The sequence below is a fragment of the Ochotona princeps genome, chromosome 1 (genome assembly GCF_030435755.1).
Source record: "Ochotona princeps isolate mOchPri1 chromosome 1, mOchPri1.hap1, whole genome shotgun sequence".
Taxonomy (NCBI): Eukaryota; Metazoa; Chordata; class Mammalia; order Lagomorpha; family Ochotonidae; genus Ochotona; species Ochotona princeps.
The window spans coordinates 81,824,820-81,838,803 of NC_080832.1; the positions used below are offsets into that span (position 1 = coordinate 81,824,820).

General features: G+C 38.7%; 1 pseudogene; it reads right to left on the bottom strand.

Moving 5' to 3' along the window:
• Nucleotides 1-247: 247 nt before the first annotated feature.
• LOC101519007 (KAT8 regulatory NSL complex subunit 2-like) lies at nt 248-11,647 on the bottom strand (annotated as a pseudogene).
• Nucleotides 11,648-13,984: the final 2,337 nt, after the last annotated feature.

The window sequence follows — 13,984 nt, forward strand, 5'->3', positions numbered from 1 at the left end:
AAGTTACCATGAGCGAAATAGTCGAGTATAGTCTTTCTCTATACTCTTGAAGAACAATGGTTTTTCTGCTTACTACATGTTGCATTCTTTGGTGGAGGGCAAACCTTATGATTATAAAGTAATTTGAAAGTATGCCATTGAAAAATTTAAAGGAATAATAAATGAGTAGAGAGTGTGGCAGTGAAGGAGAGGTATCATGGGAACTGCATGAGATTTCTTCCCTTTCTATCAGGAAACAATTGAAAAGCTATCTGTTAAATTCAAACTGGTTTAGAATTACAAAGCATCTGGGGAGGGTTTTCCAAAGCTTATTAATTTTGTGATACTTCACTATATTGTCAGAATATCTTACATTTAAAAACGAAATAACCATATATTCCAACATAAAAAGAGCAGATTCAGGTTTGTTATGTGGCAAAATGTCAACATCATCTTTGTGTAGAATGATCTGTACCATGTAACTTCTTTCCTGTAAAAATACATATTTGAGAACAATATTGTTCCATTCTGCCAAGTGAGGATTTATGACCATAGACCTCAATCTACTCTGAAGCAATTGTGCTGGAGCTTTCTCAGGATTTCGAGATCCCTGGCATCTTCATCCTTCTCCAGCATCCACTGGGCCTTCAGCAATTTTTTTGATTGATTTATCTTCAAGGCTTAGTGAAGGATCAGGAAGCAAGGGTGATGGAGGGGCATTGCATGCCATCACCCACAACATCCAAGTCATCACTGAACTCCAGAGGTAAACTTTCAGTGGGCTGCAGCTCAGAAGCACTCAAGTACAGATCCATGAGCTGGCTTCCAGACCGTCTGGCACACACAGTACCTGCTCAGGCTTATACACCTGAGGAGCCACCTGGAAGTGCAGTGGGCAGCAGGGATCCAAAGAGAGACTTACAGGAACTGCTTTTTTTTTTTTCTTTCCTCCCCCTCCCCCCCATAGGGAATTGCTTTAGATCCCTGGCAGCATTTTGAAGAGGACTTGATTTGTATCCTGACAGACATGAGTAAGGCAGTGTCTGGTCATTGGACGAGACTGATTGGAACAACAAATGTCACCCACAAAGGCCAAGCACCTCTGACTGGATGGAGCAAGTTGTATGAGCCTGTTGAGCAGCACCATCTGTAGCTAGCATTCTACGTTCCTTCAGTTCCCTCTGTAGTAGCGCCTCCACTCCATAGCGCTGGCAGTATCGCCAGAGACATTTTGATCCTTTCAATTCCCTCCTTCTCTGGCTAAAAGTCCCTCTGGGCCAGTCAGGAGACTACCCTAGAGCTTCGTGTTCCTCTTTGCCGTTTGCAGGTAGCGGTGCTTCTCCTTGAGTCAATGCTGAAGTCGCTTAAACTGATCAATGTACAAAGGTTGTAAACAAATTAGCCTCTCACACATAATCAAGGCCACTCCTGCTGTGTAGATACCGGCGTGTTTTAGGGGATCTTCTTGATCACAGTCTCTTCTGTCAGCTTCCCTGTCAGGGTCACATCTCCATGTCTGATCCACAGTAATGGGTTTCTGTTCTCCATCACTCCGGTTGTCTTCTTCCAGGATATGGCTGGCTTCACTGAGGCTACTTTCTGGAATCTGGAAGCCCAGCTCTGTCTTAGCATATGGGCTCAACTGGCACAAGAGTTTTTCACCCACAGTTCCTGGGTTTGGTTTTCTTTATTTCAGCATAAAGTGCTAGGGAATTTCTACAGGCGTATTCTGCAAAGAAGGAAACCCACCCTTCTCTGATTTGGGGGCTGCACTCTGGGACGTCTTTTTCCATTCTTGGCTGATATGTAGCTATACTGCTTGAAGAGTGCATTCTTGTCTCCCAAGATTTGCTTAAGGCAAAATTCCAGCCTCTCCATTTGAGGCTGGGAACACTGATAATGAATGAATGAACATGACTGAGGCTTCTGAGACCTGTGGGCCTGGGGTGATCCTCTCCTGACTGGTTGGCAAGACGTTCCTACCAGAGCCTCCTTTGCCACCCTCTCCAGAGCACCTCACTCCAATACCAGCATTGTTAATGTTATAGCCCTAACACCTTCTTTCCTAGTTCCCTATTCTAGGAAGTCACAACATTTCTACAAATGAGGGAGAAAGCTTTGATGTGAATTTATTACTTTTCTTCGTTGAAATAAGCTCACTGTTTCCTCCAGGTGGCATCTTCTTTATGTCATCTATTTGTTACCTTTGCTGCCTAACACAAAGAAAAGAATGGCAGGGATTGCAAGCATTTCCTGTATCTTTCATTCAGGTTCTAAAGATTAAAGGACTACATAAATATAACCTGTATTCACACATACAATGACTAGGAGAGAAAGCCACAACATATATCAGAAAGTGTAACAGCTGAAGGTTGTTCTGATAAAAGGTTGAATGAAGTATTAGAAGCCTAATGAAACAAATAAGCTCTGAAATAAATTATATGTACCAATGCTGGGAAAAAGAAATATCTAAGTCTCCAATTTTGGTTAGAATACAGAGCAGTGACGATTTTCACCAAGCAATGTTTGGATGTCTACATTATTGGCAAACATTTCAGTATCAGTAGGATCCATTAAATTTACAGTGCAGCTGATATTGCAAAGAGTTAGTTCAGCTTTTCAAATAACAAAGTATATTGAGAGTTGAGAGTCAACCTAAAGTAGGAATCCATCTTGTCTTTCCCCTAGAAGGGAAAATTCCCAAACAAGTCCTCAAGTATGAGCTTTTTAGTTACCCATAGTAACCCATAATTTCATGCCTTATAAGGTCATACTGGTAGAGAGGTTTAAGAAGAGAGTTCTTTTTCCTTTTGAAAAAAGAGACCTTTGGTTTTCCAAACATTTCATAAACCTCTGGAACTCTTTGGAGTGAGCCAGATGTGGAAAAAGCAGCTGGAATTTTTTTGGAGGGGGGGAAATTAGAAGTAGCTGCTGAAAAGTGCATTTACCAGTCATCCAGACGGGGAGGAAGTCTCAACACTGCTGAACAGGCAGATTGTGGTCAGAAATGACCAGACATGGGCAATTGCTGGTCGGATAACCTGGCTTAGAAGTTGTACTAGTTTTTTAGGGCTACTGTTTCAATGTACCACAAATCAGGTGGTTCAAAGTCTGGAAGATGGCAGTCTAAAATCAAACTGTCAGGCAGCCCATGATCTCTCAGGATCTGGAGGAGAATCCTTTTCATCCATTTCCTTAGCTCTTGGTGCTGTGGGCAATCCTTGGTGCTCCCTGGCTTGTAAATACACATTCCAAGCTTGTGATCACAGGATGTTCTCTCCGGGAGTGGATTCTCTTCTCTTCAGCATGTGTCAGTCTTACACAGACATATTCACACATGCTAAGTGGTGTCTGGGTGAGGACATACAATACTAAATTTCCTCGAATCATGGAATCTCTTGGTGATTTGACACAAGAAGCCCATGTGTTTTCAAGGAATTCTGCTGTACTAATAATCTATCAACATGTAGTGAAGCTCAACTCTATTAGCAATTGTGTGAGCAATTCTGTAGGCGCTCCTACTTTTTTATCTTTGAAGTCAGTGCAGATTTTGTGATGCAGTGGATTAAGCTACAACCTGGGACATGTATATCACATATCAGAGTGTCTGGTTTTTGACTCACGTCTGCTTTCCAGCTAGTTCTGTGGTAATGCACCCTCTGGGAGGCTGTGTCCATGGTACTCATGCCCTTGGTATGAGCCTGACCTACCTCTGGTGGTAACAGGTATTTAAGAGAGTGAATCACTGGGTGGAAGCTCCGTCTCTTGCTCTATTTCTGTCCCAGTCAGCCTCCTTTTCAAACAAATAAGCAAGGAAAAATAATTGTATTTGACAAATAAAATCAATAAAATTTCATATGGGCCAAGAAAGAACTTGAGACAAAGTCACTTGCTCTGTCTTTAATATTTTAGGCCATTGGAAAGTCACAGTTTTATTTGAAAGAGAACTCCTATCTTTGTGTGTTTGCTCCAATAAATGTGACTTCTTGATGGGAAAACATCCTTAACTTTTCCCTGGCTTCTCTTCTGTTCCTGCTGTTAGCTTGCTTTCAACTTTCAGCTTTCTAGAGAAGCCTTTGTTTTATCCACAGTTGAGGGAGAACTTCTGCATACATAATCACAATCCCAAGGAAAGCTTCTTAAGATGTTCAAGTGTGGGTCAGTTTAAATATTTATAATGAGCTTCACAGACAGCTGATGTGAATGAGGGACAACATACTAAACTTTAAGCATCAGGTGAGTAATACTGGAATTGTTTGGGCTTTTGTTGTAATATAATCATGTGTCAAACCTGAGTGTTAAAATAATGTCAGACTTTTATAGAAGGGAAATAAAATCACTGCTTGTTCTAAGGTAAAAGCTCTCATTAAACATATTCTAGCATTTGTATTTTCCTTCTGAAAACTTAGCAGAAATAAAATGGCTTTGCCATGTCTTTAATTTTTGCAACAATGTAAGTTTCACTACATGAGGGCTTTCTCAGAGTATGCAAAAAAATATTTTTAAAGTGTTTGCATCACTTTCTAACTTTAATGCCTGAATTTTCCAGGTTAGAACTATTGCAGAACCTTCATGTAGGCATAAACAGAGTCCAGTCCCCAAGTCAAATGTGAGCTGACATGGTGGATCTTCTTTCTGTTGGATATAGGGTTAGATTGTTCTGGGCATGGCACTAGCTGAGCTGAAGCTTCCTCTACTTGTTGGCCTTGTCAGAGTTTTGGAAAGCTTCTATGTGTTAGAAGCCAGTCTTTTTTATAAATTGAAAATAAGTTGGCCTCATTGACCAGGTCCTTGATGTGTTCACTAGTGGTTATCATCCTCCATGCAGAGAGTTTGATACTGTTCTCCAAATTCTAAAGTCCTGGTTGGGTTCCTGTTGTGAGTGCGTGCACCTCTAAGGGTTATGGTACTACTGATTTCTTGATGTTGTTGACCACTTGGTAATCAGCTACTGCTGCATTCCACCCACTTTTTAAAAAAAGATTTATTTATTTTTATTGCAAAGTCAGATATACAGAGAGGAGGAAAGACAGAGAGGAAGATCTTCTGTCTGATGATTCACTCCCTGAGCCAATTCAAAACCAGAAGTAAGGAGCCTCTTCCAGGTCTCCCACGCGGGTACAGAGTCCCAAGGCTTTGATCTGTCCTCAACTGCTTTTCCAAGCCATAGGCTGGGAGCTGGATGGGAAGTGGAGCTCATGCGATTAGAACCCTCAACCATATGGGATCTTGGTGTGTTCAAGGTGAAGATTTTAGCTGCTAGGCTACCTATTTCTTGAGAATTCTTGTTATCAGTACCGCTGTGACCTATACATTAACATTTTAATATTGCCATGTATATGAGAGACTAACACACTAAGAAGTGAATATATAGTTCAGTATGGATCTCTACTCTTGAATAACAGAAGGTCTCCCAATGAAACTGTTAAGTATAGCTTGACAATAGGGTGCTAGACTTTCTACAATTATCACTAACTATGATGTCATGATACAGTTAAATAGCAGATTGATGGACTTGTGATTGTTGTTGAAATATTATATTGTTATTATGATATAGGTGAACATAGTTGGAGGGAGGGGAAATGGAGAGGGTGCAAGAGGAAATCCCTGAGCCTAAGGAAATATATCAGGAAAATAAAAATTAAAAAAGAGATAAAATACTTATTTAGTCTTCTCATAAATTACTCATTCAATCTATCTATTCTTCTGACACATTTTTGATTATTTTGTGTCTTGATATTTATGTAATATTTCTCTTTCCCAATGGTTCTACTCTGGGGGCCCGGCTGCAGGGCCTAGCGGTTAAAGTCCCAATGGTTCTACTGTGCTTCATGCCTCTGTTTGGCTACCCTGCACTTCTTGCTGAGAAAGCAGAATTTCATTTCAGAATTCTCATTTAGCCTGAGCCCTAGCGTGAAGATCATGTGGAGCAGATCTGTGATGGACAGTTAGCATGAGTGAATATTAACTTCATTGTTGTAAGCCAGTAAGTTCTTCATCATTACAACTTAATTAGGTCTTCTCTTACTGCTGTGAATTTGAAAGTAGGTGAAAAGCAACAAAACACCAGAAGTTGATTAGGGATTAGTGGGGATGTGTTCATGATGTGTATGTGCATGTATGAGTAAGTACATGCATGTTAGCTTTATTTTCTCTCTTTTATTCACATCACGAAACCTCACTTCTCCCCATAACCATTATTGTTTTCCATTTAAATTAGCAAATGGGCAAGCATTTTTTTTTTAGTACAGTTCTCCTTTTCTTGTTGAGTAGGGAGGAGAGGGATGATTTTTACTTTCATAGTTAGGAAGCAACCAAATCTGAATTTTAAAGATCTGTCTAGCTTCATGATTTTATGCTGTTACATACCATATGCTGCATGAAAACCATACCTGGGTCTTCATGGATAAGTGGGATGCTATATACGTTTTATACAGAAAACTAAATCACAAGAGATAGCAGAGGTAGTAAGCTTATGAAAAACTTATCCCTGTGTATAAATGTCTATCAAACATGGAGTTGTCATACAGCTAAAGATTGTATCCGCAAATTCTTTTTATACTATGGCTCCTACCTCCTGTTCTGAATATCTGAATTACTGTAATGTTTTGTTTATTTGTGCTTTTTATGTGAATGTTTTCATTAAAATATACCTTGTGTGTAGAATGGATGGTTCTTGCATTGTTAAAAGATTTCAATAATCATTAATGAAAAAGAGATGTTTAGGCATAGACCAGATTAGAGAAAGTGTGATTTTACCCTGAAATGACATAAAAGGTACCCATTTTCTGTGTGTTAATATGTTACTTTGAATCCACTGTGTGCACATTTCTTAAAGATATCAGAAGTTATTTGTTGAAATCAGCATGAGATTATTTATTTTCTTTGCCTATTTTATTGTTTCATAAGAGATTCAACATCAGAGAGATACAAAAAGGCAATAACTGAACATTGAATGTTTTGCTGATTTTAAGTGATTTCTGCATGATGTTAGATAAATATATAGCTTAATTATTAGTTTTTTTTTCTATCTTTCTATAAGATTCATTCATGCAATTACACAGCAGCTATTTTGTATGACTCTAAATCTGGATGCCAGAGAGCTATGTAATTTTTTGTTCTTAGGATGTCATTATAAAAATACTTGAATAAAAAATAAGCTAATTAAGTCAATGTAATAAGAATTTACCTATAATGAAACAGCAAAATATAAAAATTTATTCACCATTCACATTCAACTGAATGTGAACAAAGAAGGTTTTTAGACTGTTATATTTAAATACCATATATTCTTTTTTTATTAATTATTATGCATTATGTGACAGTTTCATAGGCTCTGGGAATCCCCCCACCCCTCCCTACACCCCTCCCCCCTGGTGGATTCTTCCACCTTGATGCAGTATTACAGTTCAAATTCCATCAAGATTCTTTCCTTGCAAACATATACCAAGCATGGAGTCCAGCTACTTATTGTCCAGATGGGTTGAACAGTTTCTTGGGGAGACCATTTCTGGTCCAAAGTTAGAGCTGGTAGAATATCATCCCAGTCAATTAAGAGTCCCAATATAACATCAACAGCAATTTGCAACATTATGGAATTGACATGGTTTTGCGTAACCAGTATGTTAAAAAAAAAAAAAAGAAGCATGTTCTTAACCACAACCTATGATTTGCTCATTGACATTTCAATTTTAGTTTGTACACAGGACCAGCTGCTGTATACCTTAAAATGGCTATAAGGTACCATTCAGCTGTCTCGTGTCTATTTCATTTTAGTATTTAGCCATTTGTTGTGTTGAAGTATAATTTTGCTGATCTTGGCAGATTTTAGGATAATCTAGACTGGCTTGTAACTCTAACAAGACATTTGTCAACAGTTAAGGTGCAGAACATTTTTTTTGGGGGGGGGGTGTGCAGGAAAGTCCCCAACACCATGGTGAAGAGTGACTAATCTTCGTGTCCTACCCAGCGAGGCATTAGCCAATCCATGCCAGCTCTTTCCTGTCAGATTCCAAGCTCTACTTTTTGTTGTTTGTCTATTTATTTTAGGTTTTTTTAGTTTGTATGATTGTTTGTTTGCTATGAGGGGTTTTCGGAGCGATCCTGATGGTCATTGCAAGGGAGGGTGGGGGTCCAGAGGTGGAGCAAGGCTCGGTCCAGAGAAAGCTTTCCCCCCTGGTCCCGAAGGAAGTTTTAAATACCATATATTCTATAGTAAGGTTTCACAGAAAAAAATTCCTAATATTGTTTAGTTTCAGGGTAAAGTTGTTCCTCTAACAACTCTGGTCGGGCCTCTGAGCAGCCTCAGCATCAGTGCACATTACCCCTTGGCTGAAGACAGATACTGAGTGTTGAGTTTATTTACGGCAATTTGCCTTAGAGATGGAACAAAGGTAAATTACTTTGTTCTTTACATGACACATTATGCTTTCTCAGTTTTCACTGAGAATCTCAATTTTCCAAAAAAGTGAGAAAAGTAGGTAGATGATAAGGAAGAACATAATATAAAAGCAGAATTATTCTAACGAGGAGATGAGCAGGTGGAAAACAAATAGAATGAATTATTAACAAGATCCATTTCTAATTCTTTTATTTAGACTTAAGATTATTATTTCCTCAGTCATTCTCCTCTTTGTAATATTCCTTTCCCCTCTTTTCCATTAAAATTTGGAAATCTAACAGTTCAAGAATTAATTAGTGACAATATCAATAATTGCCTTTTTGAGACAAGCAAGTCCAAATCTTCATTTTCTGTCTTGTTTCCACCATGGAAGATGGTGGAAGCATCACTGGATGAAATGCTCCTGCCCAAATTACATTCCAATATATAAGAATTGGAGAAGAGGTTTATTTGGTAAAAGACGCTGATCAGGATGCTCACTCCCACTGGGTGCCCAGGTTTGAACTTTATATATGGTTCCGGAGACACACTCCTGCCAATGCAATGCAGATTCTGGAAGCAACAGGCCATGGCTTAGATGGTTGGTCCTTGTCATCCTTGTGGGAGAATGGTGTTTGTGTACCTGGATCCTGGCTTCAGTCCAGCCATATGGAAGTGGACCAGAAGAAAGGAGGACTCTTTGCCTCTGTTTCTCAAGCAAACAAATAAAAACGCTTAAAATGTGAGAAATTATTAGAATTACATGCTAAATTTGTTCTCATATGAATTCATTGATTACCCTTTGTCTAAGCTCTGTACTTCTGTACTCTGGTACTTCTTCCACCACTATTTCTAATTATTTACACCTTGAATTTGTTGTCTTAGATCTTCAGAGAGCATCTTCAATCCTGAGAATCAACTTAATTAACACCAAGCTGTAGTGCATTGCTACTTCTAAACGAGGGGGGTGAGGGGTGAGTGTACATATCCCAAGAAAGTGTTGCTGGGATGGGTAGGAAGTAGTTAACAAGGAGGAGCTGAGGTCACCCATCCCTTCTTGCAGTCTCTCCTCTGTTCCTGTTTTGCATCTTGCTGGGATTACTACACTTTTAATCTCTTTGATCATACATGGGTTTTTGACCTAACAATGCCCAGTTGAAGCTTGGCCCATGTTTTATCATGAGGCTTGGCATAATTAGAGAAAGCAGATAATTTGAACCTGACCTTAAAAGAACACTGAGAGATAACAAGAGTGTACATTAGAGGGCCTCTGTGGTATCACAGTTTCAACCTGCCTACAAGTATCCTCAGTAGAACAAAATGAGGGGGTCTCTGCTTTACACCTGCTCCTGCAGGACACCACAGTGGTTCCATAGTTCTGAGAGTGAAGGGTTCGGACACTGCTGCACTGCTGACTTCATGACCTTTGGTAGGAGAGGCTACTCTGCCTGCCTTGTAGAAAAGTATGAACCAGCTGAAGGGTAGTAAGTAAATGGATGGCCAATGCGTGGTAAAGAATGACTACAGAAAATTTTAAAAAATTGAGTATTGTGAAGTCCTGGTGTAATGGTTACTTGTCCTCAAATGCTTCTTTCAGGAGATATTTGCCCTTCTTTATTCAAAGTCCTAATTCAAGAACGTGCAAAGGAGGTAATGTAAAAATTAACGAGGTTGCTTGCCACCTGTGATTTGGATTTAAGCACGTCATACTTTTAATTACTCAAAGTTACATGAATGGCTTGTCTTGAAGGTAAAACACAGGCTGACAGCAGAAAATGTTAGGCGATTAAACAAGGGATCTCCTGAAATTTTTAAGTACATTCATTGAAATGGCATGAGGGTGTGCCTGTATGCATTTTTTGGTAGCTTTGGTTTGTGGCTAGGTAAAAGTATTCTGACTAACCATGAATGGGAAAGAGTTGATAATTTGGGGCAGAGCACAGTGTGTCCAATTCAACACACAGGGAAAAATATAATATTATATACTGCCAACTGTGTCCATGTTCTTCTGTGGACCCAGTTTGTCAGCAAACTGGAAAAATTATCTGCTCTGTTTATGTAAGCATGCTGCTGATATTCCTCATCCCAAGCTACATTCCAACTGTTTATATTTCATGCTTCCTGGAAAACAAAATCTCAGACTGCCTGGAAGGTTTTGCTACTTTTTGACTTTACTGCCAGCATTTCATTAGAACCATATTTAGTTGAATACCTTTGGAAAAACTTTATACACAGAAAAAGAATTTGAAATCAACTCTTAATATGTTTATATATTTTGACAAATAGTAATTAAGTTGAAAGAGGACCAAATTTTTTCATGGTAACTTTATTTGTTAACTCAGTATTTTTCTACCTAACAAACTCCAAATAGCTATTGAAAATAGTGTACCACATAGACACAATTTAAAGGGTTAAGAGAAAAGCTCCCAATATGAACATGAAATTGTTCCCTCATGCTTTCAGAGGTCAAGCATTGGTGGTAGAAAGTTTGACTTCAGCAGAAAATTAAATATGCATAAAATTCAGTGCTTAACAATATCAATACTTTTTATTACGTTAATCCCATGGCTATTTGTTACTTCCTGGGATTTATTAAGAAGTATTACTTGATATAGAACTCAAAATGGGGAAAGAGTATTCGGAATCAGTCAATTGGTAGAGGAAAATCCACCAAACAATATGGTCAATAGTTTTATACAGTCTTATCAACAGATGCATGAAGGAGTACATCAAAGATGCATGCATAGGCAGGCCCTGAGTGTGACTCAGTGTATGTGGTCGAAGAAACATCTTGAATGCAACTCTTCATGAAATAAAGTAAAACAAATTTTTAATGCTTTTAGCTAAAAATGTATTCAAGACTCCCTAATTTTGACCCATTGCAGAGAGGGTTAGTATAAGATTAAACCTATTTTGTCAAGATACTAGTAAAAGAGTTGGGAAAAAAATGTTTTTGCAGTTTGATGTGTATTAGAATTTAACTGAACTTAGCATTTTTGATTTGTATACAGTATGATACGTTCTTCAATGAAGGTGTTTTTCAAAGTGTTGAATTTTATTTATTTTTACTTTATTTGAAAGGTAGAGATATTGAGAGCGATAGGAAAGACACAGAAAGGGAGGGTAAGAGAGAGACTCTTTCAGCTGCTGATTTATTCCCTAAATGCTCACAGTTAGCAGAAATTGGGCCAGGTTAAAGTCAGGACCTCAGAACTCAATGCAGATCACCTACCTGGGCGACTGGAACCCAACTCCCAGGGCCACTATTGATGCCTCTATGGTGTACATTTGCAGGAAGCTAGATTGAAAGCAGAGCCAGAATTCTAATTTAAGGACTCCCATATGGAAACCGTGATGCTAACAGGCATTTTAACCCTTGAGGCAAACAACCATGCCTCATCATGCAACGGTATATATGTGATGGACTTGCTCAGAAGTCCCATTGTCATGGACACTATGAATCAACATTGTTTTTTGTCAGCTTAACATTTTATTTTGTCCAACATTGTGGACTCTGAATTACTAACTGTTGAAAATGTGGATGTTATAAAACAAAGTATAGATTCATTTTTAATAAATTTAGAGTTTGGCAGGTAAGTCCATTATACTACTCATTGTGTTACCAGTATACTATACTTGATAGGCAACTAGAATGAATCTGTGTTTTAGAATTATTTTCGAATTGAGTCTAGCTCTGTGCTTTCAAAACCTATTATGACATAATTTATTGTGTGGAAAACTACACATTTTCTTCCTGTAGCAGTTTATGGTAATTTGAACTAGGTGAGACTCTTCCTCAGTCTGCATCTCTGTTGCTGCTCTGTGCCAGAAACCCACCGAGATCATTTGGTACGACTGTCTTTGTCCTGAGTCTCTGTCCTCCTACTTGGCAGTCCATGGAAGTGTTCTCAGAAATTCCCTTCCTTTTTTTAAAAAAAAATTTCCTCTCCTCTTCCCATTATTCTACCTCATACTAGATTGGTTCTCTCCTCTTTTTAAAGTATGATTTATTTTACTGTTATTGGAAAAGAAAACTAAACAGTGGAAGCCTCTATCTGACGCTTCACTCCCTAAATTGTCACAATGGCTGGAGCTGAGCATTCTGAAGCCACGGCCAGGAGCCATTCTGAAGCAGGGCCAAAACCCTGCAGGTGAAGGATCCCAAGGCTTTTGACCTTCTTCTGTTGCTTTCCCAGGCCATAAACAGGGAGACAGATTGAAAATGGAGCAACTGAAAGATGAACCAGGGCCCATATGGGGTGATGGTTCCTGGCAAGGCTTAGCCTACTACACCATAGCACCGACCTTTTTATCTCTCTCTTTTATCTTGTATCCTTTTTGTTTCCCCTCTTTCTCCATTTTCCATGTATTTTTAATCTTGTGGAAGTAGCAATTTTTAGTATTAATAACTAGGAAATAAAATGAGCAAATAACTTATTACCACCAACTATACAAACATCATGTTAAACTCTACTGCATGTCCTTTTCAGTTTTTAATTCATTTACACACCCACATACACATGTAACTTTAATCATATAGTTTTCATTTTATGGATTTTATTTGTATCTCCCTTTATATTGTGTACTGTGTTTACACACATATTCAAATAAATATACATATATGTGTATATGTTATTTAGTATCATATAATATGCTTTTTTCCCCCTTTTGGCTATCTGTATTCTACTGCTTTGGTAAATTTTCATCTCATACGATATCCACATCTTTCTTAAAATTTCTTCAGTTGGATCCAGAATGATCTTCATTTCTGGTTTATTCAAAACAGTATCTAATAAAAAGCCACAATCAGCATCTGACAACTAAATCCATCATCATCTAACTGCCTGCCCACTTAAAATGTTTTTTTAAATTTTCATTATCTTTACATAGTTGATTAAGGCACAAATGGTCAAGGGCCCTGTCTTCTACATGAACCAATGGGTGTTGGAGCCCATTCCAATATTTTTTTTATTAATTTATTTATTGATTGATTTCACATTTTTTTTATGCACTGGAATTCCCCCCACCCCTCCCCAAACCCTCCCCCCCCCCACGGCGGATTGCTCCACCTTGTTGTATTTCCATAGTTCAAATTCAGTTGAGATTCTTTCATTGGAGGTTTTGACCAATCATAAAGTCCAGCATCTTATTGTCCTGGTAAGTTCAATAGCTTCTTGGTGAGACCATCTCTGGTCTGAAGGTAGAACCAGCAGAGTATCATCCCAATCAAATAAAAAACCCAACATAATATTTACAACCATTTACAACATTATGGCATTAATTGACATGGTATTGATTAACCAATATGTTATTAGGGAAATGCAGGTTCTCGAAGCCCATCCCAATATTGCCCACCACACTTGGTCACGTAAAACTGTGGGAGCTTCAGCCTAATTGGGATGACTCCCAATAACCTTCACCAGACTCGACCCCTGTCCTAGTTCCCGTGCTTGCCAGTATGTACAGCAGATTGGTCTGGTCTGTCCCACATCCCATTCAGCTCTCATACTTGTCAATGGACATTGAAGCTTAGTTCAACTCAACCAGCTCCACTATCCAGCCCACACACATGCTGGTGGGTGCTGTTCTGTCTAGCCACCCCTGCTCCAGTCCTGGTTTTCCAGT